The sequence below is a fragment of the Cryptomeria japonica genome, chromosome 3 (assembly GCF_030272615.1).
Source record: "Cryptomeria japonica chromosome 3, Sugi_1.0, whole genome shotgun sequence".
Lineage (NCBI taxonomy): Eukaryota > Viridiplantae > Streptophyta > Pinopsida > Cupressales > Cupressaceae > Cryptomeria > Cryptomeria japonica.
In genome coordinates this window covers 504,737,017-504,756,633 of record NC_081407.1, presented here as the reverse complement: position 1 = coordinate 504,756,633, position 19,617 = coordinate 504,737,017, and positions in this window count along the sequence as shown.

The window sequence follows — 19,617 nt, the reverse complement described above, 5'->3', positions numbered from 1 at the left end:
AAGAAGGACTCAAGTGTCTTTTTGTTTGGATAGTAGCCTTGAAAAAAAATGGACCATGACCTTTAAAAGTATGCTCAAAGACGTTGGTAGGATAAGGACATGGAAAATAATATGAAACTAAGGCAAGGATTTATGTAAAGGATTGGACCAGAGGGATCGAAGGATGGAAAATATGCATTGGATAATGGATAGGGTATTGGAAGAATTGTGCCTGAGTGGATAGAAATGTTGGCAAGATCAACATTGGCACACACCTTGAGGGGTGATGGACTGATGGAGGAAAAATGGATCTCGGATTGTGAGATTTGGATGGAGGAAAGGCTATGGATTTTGGGACATAAGGACCCAAAACGGATGAAGAAGGTGATGGAGGAACAAATTTGAGAGGGTTGGATGGAGGAATAGCAACTTTGGATGCCAAGTTGGATTTTTCTCACTTTTTTTTTTTGAGATGGACACATGATAGGGGATGGAAGAAGGACTCAAGCGTCTTTTTGTTTGGATAGTAGCCTTGAAAAAATATGGACCATGACCTTTAAAAGTATGCTCAAAGACGTTGGTAGCATAAGGACATGGAAAATAATATGAAACTAAGCCAAGGATTTATGTAAAGGATTGGACTAAAGGGATCGAAGGATGGAAAATATGCATTGGATAATGGATAGGGTATTGGAAGAATTGTGCCTGAGTGGATAGAAATGTTGGCAAGATCAACATTGGCACACACCTTGAGGGGTGATGGACTGATGGAGGAAAAATGTATTTTGGATATTGAGATTTTGACGAAGGAAAGGCTATGGATTTTGGGACATAAGGGTCCAAAACGGATGAAGAAGGTGGTGGAGGAATAGACTTGGAAGGTTTGGATGGAGGAATAGAAATTTTAGATGCCAATTTTGATGTTTCTTTAGGCTTTTGTGCTTCAAGGAGCTGCTTAGGGATCCACATGGTTTTTGATTTTTCATTCTTTTGTGATTCCTTGGAGTGCATTGCTTGCACAAGGGATTTAGGAACCCATATATATTTTGACTTTTGTTTTTGAGCAATGGGCCTTTGTGACCTTTTGGATATTTCTTTTTCTTTTTGGATCATATTTTTCTTTGCTTTGACATGTTGATTAGATTGGACATGTTGATCCTTGAATACATGTGGATTTCTAGACTTATGACTTTTATACTTGGCATCCAAATTGCTTGGAGGGGGAAAGGAATGCATGGATGGATATGAATGAAATGTACTTCTTTTGGATTGATGAAATTTACTCAAGGATGTGTGCCTTTGCTGACCTTGCATAAATAATGAAGGAATATAAGGACCTAAGATAGATGGAAAGTATGATGGGGAAGGTGTATGCTTGGATTTTGAAGGGATGTTGGATTTAGCAGGGGTACCCACGTCTTGAGGAATTTCATTGAGGCCATGACCCTTAATATTTTCTTTAAAATGAAGGGATGCTTTCTTATGGTGATCTACTCCTTTGCCTTTATGAATATCTTGACTTGTAGGATACTCTTTTCTTTGGGAAGAAGACGCGAGTCCATTATGAGGTGGATATGATATGAGAGAAATAATGAGATCTTGGAGTGGATCGGATTGCACCAAAGTGGAAGAACCCATTGTGAATGTCGAGGGTTCATGAACATCTTGCCCTAACACGTTAGAATCATGAGAGGGATTAGGATCATGAGAGGGACTAGGATTGTGTAGTGGACATGGTTCAATGACAGGCTCTTCAAGAGATGGAATGGGAGAAATAATGGGATCATCAAAAGAAATGCAATCTTAGAGTGTATATGGAGCATTAAGACAAGGAAATGGAGGAACAAAAGGATCTTGTGGAGGATTTAAAGGAATAATTTGATCTTGACAAGGAGGAAGATCATTGGAATCCTCTTTAAAGTTGCTTTGCTCTTGACTTTCAATGGGATCATCATAAAGGATGGAAAGGATATCTTGATCTTTCTCAGAAAGTGGAATGCCAATGGGATTTGAAAGGACATTTTTTTCATGAAATGGAATGGGATCATTTGGGATTGGATGGACTGGGATATCTTGATCTTGCCCGGGGAATGGAGTGTCAATAGGACTTTGGATAGGATGGACAAGAATAGGGGAATCATCATGAGTTTCTGGGAAGATGAGATCCTGGTCAACAATTGGATGGGATGATAAGGTTTCAGGATCTTGATCTTGATCTGTTTTAACATGCATTTCTTTATGCTCTAAATTATCCTCTTGACATGAGGTTGGAGTTTGGATATGCATGGAGGATTCTGACAAGGAATCAATGTTTTGGCATGAAGGAAATGCACTTTGAACATTTGTGATGGATTTTGGCAAGGAATCAATGCTTGAACATGAGGAAGAGGGACTTCGAATGGGGTCCTCTAAAACAGGTAATGGCAATAAAGTGCATGATGGCATTGGGTCTTGTATTTCTGAAACATGACAAGGATGTGCATCATGAATTGGATTATCGTGGCAATCAATTATGGATAGCCCTTGGGTAATTTCATCCTTGGGTGTATTGTTTGATCAGGACAATATGGAAGGTTCTTGTGAAAATTCTAGAGGTGTAGGGATAGATGCCACTGGAGAGTCAATTTGCTTGCGAGGGGATGAGGCATTGCTAGACATAAGTGTATTATCTTGATCTTCCTCAAAGAACTCACTTGGTAGTTTCCTTAAGATCATTGCAATAAAGCCACCTTTCTTTCGAGGTTTGAACATAGTTGTATCTGGAATTTGAACTTGTTTGGAAAGGATTGGGTCTTGGTTTGATGTCATGTTTTGATATTGGACTTGGTTCAATTGTTCCGACATGTTTGAAACTTGGCTTGGTGTGTGCTGCAACCTTTGTTTTTGAATGTTTGGTTGTGGTTGTTGACATTGATATGTTGGTTGAACTTGTTGATATTCCACCATTGGTTGAATTATTTGTTGACATTGTATAGTTGATTGGACATATTGTTGAAATTGAACCATTGGTTGTATTGGTTGTATATGTTGAACAATTAGTTGAACCATTGGTTGTATTGGTAGAAAATCTGATTGATAGTAAACACCTTCTTGTTCTTGTTGTGGAGGCACATAATGTTGAAATTGATGTTGTCTCTTTTCTTGAAATTGTTTCATCATCTCTATTTGGGAGAGGAGAGCTGGTATGTCTGATCGTTCAAGAAGAGATCTTACATCAATTGGCTCAATCTTTGGATTTCGACCTGGAAATTTTTGAAACATTTTGGACATTTGTGATCTATTCTTCGCAATGTTTTTCACTTTTTGTTCCAATATCTCCTTTTCTTGAGCTAGTTTCTCCTCTAGTTTTTGTATTTGGACATTTAAATCATCATGATAAGCTTGATCCAAGTTATGAGACATGTAGAGATTGGATTGACATGATTGATTGCTCAATTGTGATGACATGGCTTCGTAAGAAGGTTGAGACCTCATTTCAACAAACATGTCACTATGCAATGCAACTAATGGGATTGACAAATGCAACCTAAAGGATGACAATGCAACTTAATGTTTTTGTTGTTTTTCAAGATTTTGACAAACTCATGAATGCAATTCTAAAAATGAGACCCTTAGGAAATTGAAATGATGTCTAGACCTCAAAGGACAAAAGGACCAAGTGACAATAGGACAAATGACAATGTCTCACCTATATGCTTGGATGCTAAGCTAGGTTTGACGAAATGATATTGATGACAAAAAGGCAAAAGTTTGATAAGGTCTAGACTTCTTAACAATGACTTAGGGTTTATTCAAAGATTTGGATTACTCAAGTATGACAAAACCTAGTTTTGACACTATATGCAAAGGGACAATTACTATGCAAATGACCCTAATATGATATGATAATACCTAAGCTTGATGAAGAGACCTAGGGTATGCAAATGTGACCTAATGTTATGAGGACAAGGATGCAAATGCAAATGTATGACAATGTCAACCTAAGACAAAACCTAAGGTTGAATTATGAAATGGTATTACTCTAATGCAAGAAGACACATGCAAATGGATGACCCTTATTGATATGCAAAAGAGTATGACCTAGGTGAAACCTAATCTTGGTAATTGACAATAACTTTGCCAAATGCAAACCTAGGATGAACCTAAATCTAAGTGACATGAATGTTGAGACAAGATTTTGAACAATGTTTGACAACCATGTTTGAAGGTGCTTTGAACTTTGTTGGATGAAATACTCTTGTGTTTAACCTTGTTTTGAATCAATTTGTCTTGGTTTTGAAAGGAGACACAACTCAACTTTTGACAAGCAAAGAAGACAAGATATTTTAACTTAGACTCAAGACAATCATGCTCATTCACACATTTCTTATGGTAGGTAAGGACAGTAGGTACTTGAGAGGTAGACTCGTTATGAGATTCAAGGATAATACATAGATGCTTGACCCCACGGGCTCCCCTCCATGGCACTCACTTCTCAGGGCAGCCAAGCATCAGTCCCCATGGAAATCTCCCCATGGCGAACTTAGTATCTCTTCCAAGTATCCGAACTTGTCCTTCTCAAGCAACTAGAAGGATTTTTGGCCTCTAAATACAAGGTGTTTAGTAAGGATTTTTGTTAAGCGTTACTCCTTGGTGTCACACAAGCGTCATTGAGACATTAAGCCCACCAAGATACCAAACAAATGTAGTCGCACAAGCACGATTTAGACCGTGAGGTCCTACTTAGATGTTGATATGAGAAAGAGTTCAAGGGTCATCACTTCCCAAGTAACTGCAATTCCCACGTAACCCTTCCTTCAAAGCTTTCGCTCATCAAGTATTTATTTATAGTGAGTTAGAATGCCAAGGTATTCTAGCCGTGCTCACTTTGGGTCATTCCCTTCTCACGATTGTCACTTGCTTGCAAAAGCAAATGGTCGGGAAGGCAGGCCCTCTAAAGGTAACACACAATCAAAACATGAGAATGATATCGAAGATCTGGATTTCTGATCACCCTAAGAAGGATGAGAGCATACTCTCCTACTCCAGTGTCAAACTCAACAATCAAAGAAAACATATGTTCATTCCATCCTATTTAGAAATCATACTAGGTGCCTAAATATGAATTACAAACACAAAGTTTAGTTGTAATCCAAGGCAACCTGCAAAACCACCAAGTTAGAAGTTTGATATGTGTGATCTTTGACTAGCAAACCTGCATACAATGTGTTAGTAGTTTCATTTGTTGTCTTTGTCATGCGTTTGCCAAGGTGCTGCACAGAGAATCAGTACCAAAAAGCAAAAAGCAAAAACAAAATGCAAAACAAAACAATTTACAAGTAAAAAACACTGCTTTTTTACCTCTGTTTCTGGCCTTACATAGGCGCAGAAGTCTTAACACAGGCGCAGAATGATGCAACACAGGCGCAGAATGCTTGACACAGGCGCAAATCCCTTTGACACAGGCGCAGAAGTCTTTAACACAAGCGTAGAAGTCTTTAACACAGGCGCAGAATGCTTGACACAGGCGCAGATTGCTCCTACACAGGCGCAGAAGTGCCCAGAAAGGCCTGCATTACCTTGTTTCTTGGGTTTTTCACCTGCAAATCATCTCAAAAGCACTCAAAAGCATGGTTAGGGGGTTAGTTCACATCGGGTTCACCAATTAATGTAGCTAGGAAATTGAGGATCATCAAAGCAATATTAATTATTAGTCTAGTTCAATCACGAAAACTCAATTGCAATGACAAGAATCCTAATTACACTCAATAAAGACATGAAAACAAGACATCAATTCAAACGCAAACCATTGCAAACTTGAATGTCTCCTTCATGTGGCTCCATTGTCCTTCTTTCTCCTTCAAATAGCTTTGTTTGTGGATCTCACCTACTAGTGCATAAGCATGATGTGAAAGCAAGTAGACAAGATGATAGCGCAAGAATACTAGAAGCATGATTGATTCGACCAAGGATCAGGGACCAGGGACCTTGATTGAAGAAATTCATCCAATTTATAGACAAATTGGAGAAAAGACAAAATTAGCATGAATTAGATTCAAATGGAAATTGCAAATCAAGAATGACAAACATGACAAATTATGACAAATTTGCACTTTCTATGCAAAATTGATTGATTGTCAATTATGACAAATTTCTATGTCAAAATTGGTTGATTGTCAATAATGACAAATTATGACAAATTGAAATGTCATTCCCATAAAATTAGGAGAAAAATAGGATAGAATTGAATTAGAAATTAGGAAAATTAGAAAATTGAGGAAATTAGGAATTAAGTAAATTAATTAACAATTTTTCATTTATTAATTAATTCACAAAGATGGAAGAATTAGTTAGCCAATTAAATAAACATTTAATTGTGACAAGAAGACCTAGGATAAATAAATAAATTATTTAACCTAGAAGGAGAAATTACAAACAAGGTTAAATGACTAAATCATGAAACCCTAGAAGATGAATTAGAAAATGCAAGGATGACAATTAGGTCTTGATGTAAGATTGATTTGATGTCGATTCGATTTGATCATGATTCTGATTTGATAAAAGACCAATGCTGACAAACAATTTGATTGATAAATGCCCCAATTGACGAGGAACAATGACTAATTGATCCAAATTGACACGATTGAGAAAGACGACGATCGATGACAAATTGATCGCAAAATGACAAGATTGAAAAGAGGACATCGATCAATGACAAATCGATCGCAAAACGACAAGATTGATAAGAGGACAAAACCCTAATTAGGATTGACAATGTCCAAAATGATTACAAATCAGCACGCACATTGATGCGACAGGATAAGATTGACCAAAATCATGACTGAAGATTGTTATCGACAAGACCAAATTCGAAAGCGAGACAACTAAAGAATGCAGAAGAAGGACTCGATGCTCGCAAATGACAAAGACGAAGTGCAAATCATAGGAGGAATGTTAATGCGACGCAAAAACCCTAAAATAAGGCAATGCGTCAATGTTAAAGTATGACTCCGCAAGCATTGACCATTTTTAGGTGTCTACACTATCATCCAATAGATGACCCAAAAAATCAGAATTTGGGTCTTGAACCTCATGACAGAAAGTCTAGAAGGTAGAAACTTTCTCTTCAGGCCAACCCCTTCCCAACAACTTACGTCTAAGTACCCCACCTATTTTTTTGCTAGGTTCCATTCATGTTGAGACCATATAAAAAGATAGCCAAGGTGATATCTCTAGAAAGGATACTAAAATGAGGTTAGGGTCCAGATATATGCTAATCTCATCTACCTTCGGATTTCACTGTGTTTCCCAATAGGGTCGAGAAATATGAGTCATTTTGACCTTGAAAGTTGATAAGCAACCATCTGTATCGTAATTCCATTTTTCATCTATATAAACCAAGCCTAGATGAGCCAATTTACTCGAAAGTAAATTCTTTGTTCCTCGTTTCTCTAGGGTAATCGATCCCAAAACTAGCGGATATGCATAAATACCAATTTTATGCCTCCTTGCTCCATGTAACTTGTCTAAAACTAAATTTTTTCTTAAATTTTCTATTGCAAGGATCCTATTTGTTAGGCAGGTGGGAGTCAGGAAGGTTCCTCAGAGATACCATGCATTCTGATGATCGTGAAGTCTGCTCCTACAAACCAGTCAAATGGGGGTTTTCTATCTAGCATCAAATTTTGGTGTGGTGCTCCCCATTCACTCTACTCAAGTCCTCTAGGATAGGGGTTACGAATTGGTCAGAAAAAGTATAATAATCATGAGTAGCAAAGAGGACATGGGTCCAGGTTGACACAAGTTTTTTACAATTTTTCTCATCAACAACCAATAATTACATATACTGACTAAAGAAGTCTATATTCTAATGTAAAAACATATGAGCTAGAAAAGAAGGGTACCTAAATTTATATTCTTTGGCATCATTCTTCAACTCCCTAATTATCCATTTTGTAAGTATATCTGCAAAGTCATACCAGAAAATACCATTTTTCTTTCTGAGCTTAAAAGCCAAACCCATATGGAACTCAAGCACCTCTCAATCATGGTCGAAGTCGAAAATGAATGCCAACATAGAAGAAAATGTCCTTCAAATCTTGATTACAATTCTTTAGTGCTATGGGAAACTTAGGTAACTGAGCCTCATCTTTACCTCTCTTCAACTCATGATTGCAGAAACTAATAGTGTCAGTTCGGGTGGACCAAGTAAGTCTCCATCTTATTTCTATGAAATATTTTGACCTCTGTCAAAAAGGAGAGAATACAAAACATATCCCTGATAGCGTCAACACTGATAACCACCCTAAGAAATTCCCCCTCAATTATTCTTACATCCACTTCAAAATTTATAGTGCATGCATCTATCAACTCCAGACAATGGTGAACCAATGGAACCATGTATTGTGGAAGATCACAATGCCAAAGCCTGTACCCCAAAGACTCGATATCCTTTTTCTTCAATTTTTCTAGAATTCATGTGTGCCTTCTTGAAAGGTCTTTGTGTTTGAGCATAATTCAGAGTCATCAATTTTGTTGAACTCATCTTTTGACAAGATTGTGTTCATGTGTGTTACCTTCAAAGAAACCTTTATGTTTGGATATACCGGTTTACTCAACATATTAGCAGAAACGTAAGACGTTTCTCCAATAGTTGTCAACCAAAGTCATTGGAGTAGATGGTCCTACCATTTCCCCAATAGTTGAAGCTTCTTCTGCAACCATACTGGTTTTTTTTTATAACTGTGACCCATCATGCTTGGTTATCTCTTTGCTAATCGTTGCAATCTCACTGTGTTTCTTTGAAACCTAGTGCTTGACAAAAAAAAAATTAACATTTCTTTAATCTTTTTACCTTGCTTTGAGGTTAACCATGCGGTTTAAGTGTTTTACCCTAGGTATGTTGATAATTAAGACATTCATGCAAAATTAATTCATAGTTGATGAAAGAACGCCACCTCACTACAGTGAATGATCATTCCACCTCGGAGAGCCACCTTTTAGGGGAATATGCATGCAAATGGTAAGTACAAGCCTTTTTTCCATATGCCTTGTATTAAAAACATGTCGAGTCGCTTTACGTGAGGCTTTATTGCTAGATTTTCTTGAATTTGATACATTTAATAAATCATATCACATAATACTTGGCACTTGGCCGAACATTTCACATTTTCTAAAGTTGCCGCCACCAGCTCTACTACTTTTGAACATCTCATTTCACACGTTGGGCACTTTATTTGAGTCAAATTATCAAGTTTTCATTTTGACAGTATCTTGTCCTACCCACCTATATCTTTGAGATTGGTCTATAAATTGGCCACAGTTTACAACTACCCAACTCATACATAGTGAGTTTTTTATTAAGACGCAATGATCATGGATACTCCAATTAGGCTAGTGAGCAAGAATCTATAGTTGGCTTTTCTAGGAGAAATCACTAGCAACTACCTTTTGTGAATGATAAAAATGAAGCATACACTCACAGTTGTAGTGATTAAGTACATTTTGGGCAATGATTTTTTCACTGGGGTAGATAGTTACAAGGTGAATATCGATATTGTCTCTCGATTCATTGCTCTAGGTGAGCCCAAAGCTCAAATTGTTCAGGTTATGAGGGAATTGTTTCCAAAACATTATCTAGGTGGGCTTGAAGAAATTATGCACATGGTGGTAATACACTTGGGCATACCAACTGCCTCTAACCTTTGGTGCTACAACAACCATGGCGAGGTGGTGGCTTGGATACCTTTTCTTAGCAACTTTTGTACAACAATTGTGAAGCATCATCGAGAGAAATCAGCTCAAGCTTGCCACTTCCTTATGATAATTATTAATGTTGATCCCATCTATGGTGTGGAGTGGTACACCGGCTTCCATGACATCATGGTTTCGCATGTCCCTTCTCCAATTGCAGCTGCACTTCTGGCTCCTCCAACTCCACTGGCTCCTCCATCCTCGGATGAAGAAGAAGAAGAAGAAGAAGAATAAGAAGAGTAAACTCCCTCTTTTTGGCTACTTTTTCTACTCACCCACATAGGCCTAGGAGCTGTTTTGATCAATATATTGTAAATATTATAAAATATAATTAATATATGATTTTTCAACTTGCCCTTATATTGTTCTTGTGTGTTGCACTGTATTGCTTCTTTTACATTTTTCTTTCTACTAGCTCAGACTTTCAAAATTACACTCTTAATACAAAATTTACATATGTATATTATTTACAACAACTAAGCAAATAAGAAAACACTAATTAAAATGTCACCCTCCAAATTTTCTAATTCAAAAACATTATGTTGTTTACAATTTGTAATACGAAATGGACCCTTCCAAAGGGCGTCAAATTTATCATGTTGTCCAAGCTTAGCAGAATGCTCATTGTATTTCAACACCCAAACTCTTTGTTTCAAATTGAGATGAGAGCTTTTCTTGTCAAACCAATTCTTAACAATTTGTTGGCGATTGTTCATTGCACTGTGTACTTTTTCCCTTGATTCTTGTTCTTCGAGTAACTCTGCTAATATAACCTCCATAGCTCCATTCTCTTCAACTTCAAGCGACTTTAGTAGCTGTAATGTAGGAATTTCCATAGCGATAGGTAGCAAAACTTATTTACCATAAACTAGCTCATACGGTGAAGTCTTTAGTAGTTGTTTTCGGGTAACTCTATTTGCCCAAAGCGTTATTTTTTGGTGTTTATGCCATTCTCTTTTATGTTTCGGCCCTATCCTTTTGATAAGTATGATCAAGTTTTTATTTGTTCACTCTGCAAGATCGTTCCCTTGTGGATAGTAGTTTGAAGAAGTCTTGAAAAATATTCCATGATCTAATGCAAATTGACACAGTTTAGAGCCAAGAAAACCTTGGCATTATTTGAGATAATGGTTTTCAGTAGGCCAAATCTTGTAACTAACTTCTCCAAGAAATTTATAATTTCTGATTTTGTTGCATTTTTAGGGGAACTACTTATGTCCATCTATTAAAATAATCTATTGTCGTGAGTATCCACTTGTGTCTGGCACTTGAAGTTGGGTTAATCATACCAATGAAGTCCAGACCCCACTGTGTGAATGGCTTGTCAACCACTATTGGGTACAGGCACATGGCCACATTCTTACGTTTTCCTACGAAAAAATAACACCCCTTGAAGGATCTAGCTAATGAATGTGTATCACTGAACATGTTTGGCTAGAAATAGCTAACACGCATAATTTTAATTGCGATAGTTTTTTCTGAAAAATGCCCACTTGGGGGCCATTGTGACATTCACTGAGAACTTTCTTTGCTTGCTCTTTGTTCACACATCACAAAATAACTCCATTAATTATTTTTTTGAAAAGCACTCCCTCAATGAGTGCATAACCAACATTCTACAGTTTGTAAAATATTTTCTTATGAGGGAAGATTTACTCAGTACCTACCTCTTTGCAAAAAGTTAATTCTATCAACCATCTAGTATCCTTCGGATACTGGTTGATTAACCATGACCATTTAGGCTAATCTTCTTCAACTGTGGTCTTAGGTTCTTGTGCTAGCTACTCACATAACCCTTTCCCATGAACAACTTTGACTGGTCGGACCTCAAATTCATACTCTAGAATTTTGGTAATCTAATTAGCCTACTTTTTGGTGATCTCTCCTTCCATAATATACTCCCACACACTGGAATGTGCTAAATAAACCAATTTTTTGTTGCAAGAAATCAAATGCTAGAACTTTTTGAGTCCTTTAACAATGGCAGAAGCCTATCTCTCAACAAATTTATACTTTACCTCATAATTATTTAACATCCTAGAATGAAAGGCCACGAGATGTTCACTTTTCCCTCCATCATCCTTCTGGGTTAGGACAATGGCTATGTTGTATTCACTACTATAGACATACATGATGAAATCCTTTGAAAGGTTTAGATTAAATAATACTGGAGCAAAGGAAATAGCTTCCTTAATCTTTTCAAATGCTTCCCTTATTTGGCTAGTCCACTTGAAAGTTTGATCCATTCTTAACATGAGCGTAATTGGCCTGATCATACTTGTAAAATCGGATATGAATCTCCTTACAAAATTAATCTTACCAAGGAAGGATTATAATATCTTCTTGTATACTAGCTAGGATAACTCCTTAATAGCCTTCACCCAATTAGGATCGATTGAGACCCCGTCTTTGGACACTACATTGCCAAGCAATTTTCCTTGAGGAACCCCAAAGATGCACTTCTTTGGGTTCGGAGAGACTCCAAACTCTAAACATTTTTGGAAAACCAACTCTATGTGACAAAAATGATCCTCCTTTAATTTGGAGAACACGGTGAGATCATCTAAATAGATCAGTATTATTTTATTTATCAACTCCTTAAAAGCAATATCCATTGCCCGCTGGAAAGTGGTGCTTGCATTGGAGAGACAAAAGGTAATTTAGCATATGAAAATGTTCCTCACTTGGCGGTGAATATTGTTTTGTGTTGGTCTTCTTCCTTCAATTGGATTTGATTGTATTCGGAAAAGCCATCTAGCATAGAAAACATTTTTGAGCAAGCTATTGTTTGTAGAATTTGCTCCATAGAAGGTAGATGATAATGGTCCTTTAGGGAAGCTCTGTTTAGATCTCAAAAATCCATGCAAAGGCCAATATCTCCATTCTTCTTGCGAACTGGAACTAGATTGGAGACCCAAATACTATGCTTAATCAAATATACTATATGATAATTAATTAGCTTTTTCATCTCTTAAGCCATTAGAGACTCAATTTTAGGGTTGACTGGCCTTTAATTTTGTCGGATAGGTTTTGCTCCTACTACAAGCTCAATGGTATGTTGAATAATTTTGGGGTCATGTCCTTTCAAATTATCAAATGACCAAGCGATGACCCCTTTGTACTTTTCATCATAGTTGAATATGTTCTCTAAAGTGATCAAGCCCTTTGGAAGCTTATTAGTTTTTAGATGGATAATTTGGTCTTCATATTCCTCAACACCTTTGGATTGTAGTTGTTCAGCAAATTCACATGATTGTTGAATGAACATTGTAATTTGACCATCATTTTCAAAAAATTGCCAATTATAATCATTATCTGGGATAGTTGGCTTTCCAATCACTCAAATAGAGTGTTTGGTTTCTATCAACTTAGAGATAGGATCAAACTGAGATCCTATTATACCAAACCGATTTGTCGTTGCGTTATGGTTTTTAGGGATCCCTTGAATGTTAAAAGCTTCAAAGATCTCAATTAAATCCTAGACTTTGTGTCTGTAGGAGCGCATGCAGACATTTTTTGTTGCGAAGGTACCTCGAACTTGCTTAACTACTACTTTGGAATCTCCCAAAACCTTCAATTTCTTAATGTCCATACACTCTACTTAATAAACTTATAAGGGATTGAGAGGGGGGGGGGTGGATCAGTGCAAGCAAAAACCACAACACAAATCTAATAACCACTTTAAATAAATTAACGCTTAATAAACATAAAAGAAATATCACCACATAAGCTAACACCCAATATAGCAAGCTCCAAGTAACACAAGGACTTATATGTGGAAACCCAAAAGAGAACAACCACGGTGGGAGTTAATACCCACAAGATTCACTATCTGCAAAATAGAAATCTTTGACCAGTTAAGGTCATACAAACATGCCCGGTTAGGAGCAGACCCTGTTAGGAGTCACTCGGTTAAGGGATTTACCTCAGCCCTATTAAAAGCTTTGCCCTATTAGGATCAGCCTTGCAAGAGGATTTAGAGTCAAGTTAATGAGCGACCCTGTTAGGGGATTTACAATTTCAGACCTATTAGGACCTACTCGGTTAAGGGATTTGACTACTGCAACTATTAGCAAAGCAACAGTAAAATGATTTGCATGTATCACCTCTATGCTTGATAAGATCTGCTTCAGTTCTGCTCAATACATCAACAACACATCCATGTAGAGCTTCTTAGATTACGGCACAATCAAACTCTCAATATTAGCTTTCGATCTCATGCTTCATCTCATAACTTATCACACTTTTTATAAGCATCAACTTAGCCTTGGAATAATTTCCTAGGTTCAAAGAATCTGGACAATCTTCCAATACATGCTTTACTTATGTCGGCCACCGACATAACAACTTAAAAATAAAACATTATGTGTATCGGTTTACCGATCTTAGTGACTTTGTTCTACCGGTTAGTTGTTCTTCATGATTGACTGCTCTATACAACATAACTCACTCATCCTATTGAATCTGTCATTGCGGTGTGAAACATAGCTACCTGATAGAATCTCAAACACTCCTGCAAAACCGCATTTCCTAACTCTTCATTGATCGCTCATACCGAATGCTTGAATACAACTCTATTCCTATTTACCGGTTGAAGTCTTATTTGTCGGTTCACTGGTAAACTGTCTCCTCTATCGGTTATGCTTTACCGGTTGGCCTAACAAACTTAGATGACTATCAAAACATAGTTGCCATCAAGTCAACCTTAAGAACACTTTCCCCAATAATACTTAATCCTTCTTCTACATGACTTCCTTCAATAATTTTTCAACGATCAGAGTACATGTTACAATTATCGGAACAAAAGAAGAATAAAAACATTCAAGGTTGGCGAGACCCGAAATGATGATATCCTCGAACTTCCGCAAGCATGCTTTCGAAGCAAAAAAACACGATCAAACTTGACACAAGGAAATTGAGATCATGAACAACGTATTTCTAAAAGGTCATCTCTAGAAACCAAAATGCAGAGGAATGTGGAGCACTGCAATCACTATTGAACACCATCAATGCTAAATATACTACAAGAGCATAAATTTTGGAGTACCAAAACAATTGCTACAACCAACACCAAAACTCAGACAACATGAGAAACATATCCACATACTAGCAACACACATTTCCGAAGCAACACATCTGCAATCTTTGCAATGACTGCAACACATCTGCAACTCGACATATCAACAATGTTATTCACATTTATGCATACATACCTATCTTCTATTGTTTTGCAACATACATACGTATCACTACTCTGCAACACTTGTACATACTACTGTTTTGCATCATTTGTACTATGTATACAAACTTGCTATATTTACACCAATCTAAATCACCATGTTTGAACATCAATGACAACCAAACATATATTTCTAACGATTCTAAGGACATAGCCTGCATTTGGGCAGTGAGCACAATACTATACATTCCTAGGGATGAGTAGGCGTAAATTCTCGCATCTGATGTATTTCCTTAACTACGCTACTCAGCCAACTTTTCTTGCAGATGACCACGTGGACAATTTCCAGGCATATTCACTTCGTTACGAGGGAAACATCAGGCATTCGTATCATCGGCAGGGTTACTATGCCCTGCTACCAGCTCCCTATTTTGATTTGGAGGAATAGCTTACAATGGAGTAAGAACTGGTATGATCTCTTTATTCAGTTGAGCTGGAGGAGTTGCCTTTACATCCTCTTGAAACTAATTTTGTTCATACAAAGGCCTCCCACCTTGATAATTCTGAAAGGGGGGCCTCGCAATTGTTTCTTGCTACCTCTCTATGTTAATCATCTTATTAGAGAAAGTTCGCAACAAGTTCTTCATGTCATTCATCTCTACCACCAGGGAAGTAGAAGCAACAACATTACTCTATGGTAAATAGGGGTACAAGTACATGGACTAGGGAGGTGGAGATGAACTTGGGACAACTTCTCCTTGTGCCTGAGTTGATAATTTAGGGAAAAAGGGAATAGGTGGTCTAGGTAGAAGCTTGCCAACATCTATTTTCAGCTCAAGCCACCAAGCTACAAGCATCTAGCAAGGTATTTCCGTCAAGAGACTGAATCATGATAGATATATCTGAGTTGAAGGCTTTTCGATAGAAGAGGAATGCCATATCTGGAGGGCGAAGAGCAGTTGTTGGAATCGTTTACCAAGTTCTGTGAAATTTGGTGTTGAAATAAGTTGCAACTTCTTGAGGAGCTCGCTTGATAGTTATCAATTGCTTCAATAATGAAGATTTGTCTCCTTTCTCTGTAAAAATATCAAAAAATTGAACTCCAAGTTGATCCCAGTCTCCTATTGAATTAGGTTGCAAGGAATGGTACCAATTTTGTGCCTTGCTTTTGAATGACATTGCAAGCAATCTTAATGCAACATTTTGTTGTGTGACATTATTCACCATATAGACATCAGCTACATCCTGTAGGTGCTCTGCAGGAGTTTTGAAATCTTCTCCCATAAATTTTGGTAAAGCCTTCAAAACAGACACAGGGATGGGATCGCATTGTGCTGGAGGAGGAGGTGGAATTAAAGGACCGTCGCTACTCCATGTAACAAAATTTGAAAGGGGCCGCCATTTGCACTTGAACATGTGCTTGATCTTGAGTACCTCATGTCAGGACTCTTGCTTGAGCTATTGTTATCGGCGGTGGTACTAGCAAACTAGGATTCACTACAGTTTGGGATCTAGTAACAGGCCTATGACTCATACACCCACTTAAAACTAAGATGCTTTCGGTCCCACCGAGCGTCCCATAAAAAGAACTATTGATGCCTAAAATTTCTTTCAGGACAACATCCTTACGGGAAGTTTAGCGAATGGGGAACCTATTGCGCTTCACTGAACAACCTCCGAGATTTTAAAAATCGTCTCTTCATCGCATAATAGAAAAGGGGAAGAAATAAAACTGAAATTACCTAAACTAAGGCGATACGCCAAAGATTTATGATTTAAAACCTTCGAGAGCAAAGAAAACCATACATCATATGCATAGTAATAAGGCTAAATTATAATGCATTAATTGAAGAAATTCCCTCCACTAAATCATTCAAAAGAATAATGCAATCTTAAATGCTTTCACTAGACAGAAAGAGTATTAAACACGATTCGACCAACAAAAGATATATTAAAACCTCAAAAACTTTCATCAGATTACATATTTTCAACTTTTACTCAATTGACACATAGCAATTTTATCATAAATGAAATAAGCAAACATAAAGGCCATAAATTGGCATAGTCTGAGTGCCTATTTGCATAAATTGAGGATACAATGCTAAGGTACTGATATAAGAGCTAAGATTTTTTTTTCTGATAATCCCCCCTTAAAACTGATATCAACTACCCTTTTATAGCCCCCTATTACAAATCAGGATACCCGAGGAAACAGAAAAAGATTCTCTCATATGATCGCGTGGCTATCCATATTCAAAATGCTATCATTTTCACCCATCACTATGAATCATCATTTTGGCCTAACTACCTCAACCAACTTGTTCTCTATATCGGCCTGGATAACTTTCTAAACGAATGCTTGGCACCAGATTGTGCCTCAGGTTGTAGGTTCTTCTCTGATCGCTTGGCTGTAGGTATGTGTGGCAACCAGGAAGAGACTCTCTTTACCTTTTACTTCCTTCCTCTTGAAAAATTATTGGGTGAGACACGTGGTGAGCTAGCAGAACTTCTTGGTGCCTCTCGCTTTCCTTTCTTAAGAAAACCTCGCTGATGCAACACGTGGTGAGCTCAGCGTGAAGGATTCATTTTACTTGAACGCCTGGGCAAGAGCGTGGGGAACAGACATCTGGCAGTCTAGTGGAGCTTGGCGAGGTTAAGAAAAGGGCACTAATTTGAAAAGTGTGCCCTATTGACACGTGGCGAAAGAAGAGGAAAGGCTTTCCATAAGTCAAGGCGCCAAAGAGTAAACAAGAAAAAGGCCCGAAGGGAGGCTAAGGATCTTAATGCACAATAACCATCAAGAGAGGAAAATACTGATGAATCTCTCCAAGGCGCTCACGAACAAGGTCCACTGGTCCCCAACAACGGTGTGGAATGCCACTTGACCATGTGGTACCCTTAAGTGCAACGCACCATGCTTGTGGAGATAATCTCAAGGCCCATACACTTAAACAATGCAACAAGAAAGCATTGGGTTTACACTCACGCCATACATGGAGAATACATGGCATACACTATCAAACAATATGCAATGCAATATCATGAGGAGATGATATCAAACCATGAATCCATCAAGGGTCTCTACTCAAGCTACTCTTGGAATTAGGTACAAGAGTACAAGCAAGGGAGTGTCATCACGTGTGCTCAAAGGTATGGCGCCACATGAAACCAAGAATTTTCTCATACAAATGAGAATGACTGTCATGCAAGATCTGGCACCACATGTGAAAGCATACCGCTATGAGTAAGAACTGGTGCCTTATGTGTTGGCATGCCTTCTCAATACATCCTTTACCTCGTACTGGCACTCAAGGAATGATTGAGGAATTCTTATTATGTGTTTGCCCCATTGTTTTTAGTTATGTTACCACTTGCTAAGAAACTCCCCAACGCGATTGTCAGTGTGGTACTTACGGGTTAGGGACACATTGGGAGCCATTCCCTATACTTACTCTATGACCTATTCCTAGTCTTATACATGTATGGCATCAATATACACACATACTAATCACAATAATAACATCTCAACATATCATATCCATGATGCATAACAAGATCATTACTCAAGGAGTAACCTCATGGTCCCCTATTCATGAATTTGATACTAGATTGATCTCAATTCGCCAATATAAATGCAATTTTCCTATGGAATCTCATATAAGCATGACTTGACATCACGATTCATCATACCACAAGCCAACTAGACCCAAAAACAAGGAAAATTTGCAAAACAAGTCATTGGACTCACAAAGAAGGTCAAAAACCCAAACAACAACTTATAGCACTCAATGGTGTAAACCTAGAAGCAAATGCGTAAAACTCAAATCCATTGCATAATTATATAAGAAATTGTATGATCAAAATACAAATTATGTAATTCTAACTACAATCGCATAATTCAAATTCCAAATATGTGGACCTAAGTTGCCAAAGCGTAATTTTGCACTGAATGTGTGGATTTAGTCAGAGAAATCAACTAGGGCATGAAATTAGACAATTACAAGACATGAATGACTAAATTAGGAACAACCCCATTTCATAACATCCTCAAGACATCCCAAAAACACATACACATCATCCCAACAAGTACCCCAAAGAGAATTAGGCAGCATTTACCCAAGTATATCCCAATTTGCATCAAAAATCACAACTCACATACAAACTCAACAATCAAACACTTTGCCAATCAAAACATGATCACAACATAATGAAAAGTCATCCCTTAATGCATCATACACATCCATAGATGATTCATATTGAAGAGCAAAGAGAAATGAAGAGAACCTACCTCAAAATGGAAGAATCACTCAAATTCAAACTGCAACTCCCACACTCCACCAATTCTCACAGTTTTTGAACAATAGCAAATCTTCTAGAATAAATTCAAACAAAACAACACCCACAAAATCTCTCCTACAAAATCATCCAAGTTGGACAGTCACAAAGTAGCCATGAAGAAGGTTTTTTTAGAGCATAACAAGAAAAATACACCGAGTGTGAGAAAAATGGGTTCAATTAAAGATTATGAGCTCTCTTTTTGGAGAAGGGAATATAATAAAATAATTTATAAACCAAATTAAACTTTCAACCACAAAACTCCCTAAAGCAGAAATTGTAAAATCACTCAATAGCATTAATTCAAATGCATATATGACATATTATGATATTATATTGCAACTATATTATAACATGAAGGCTTTTTACATCAACTTCCATATTGAGGAACC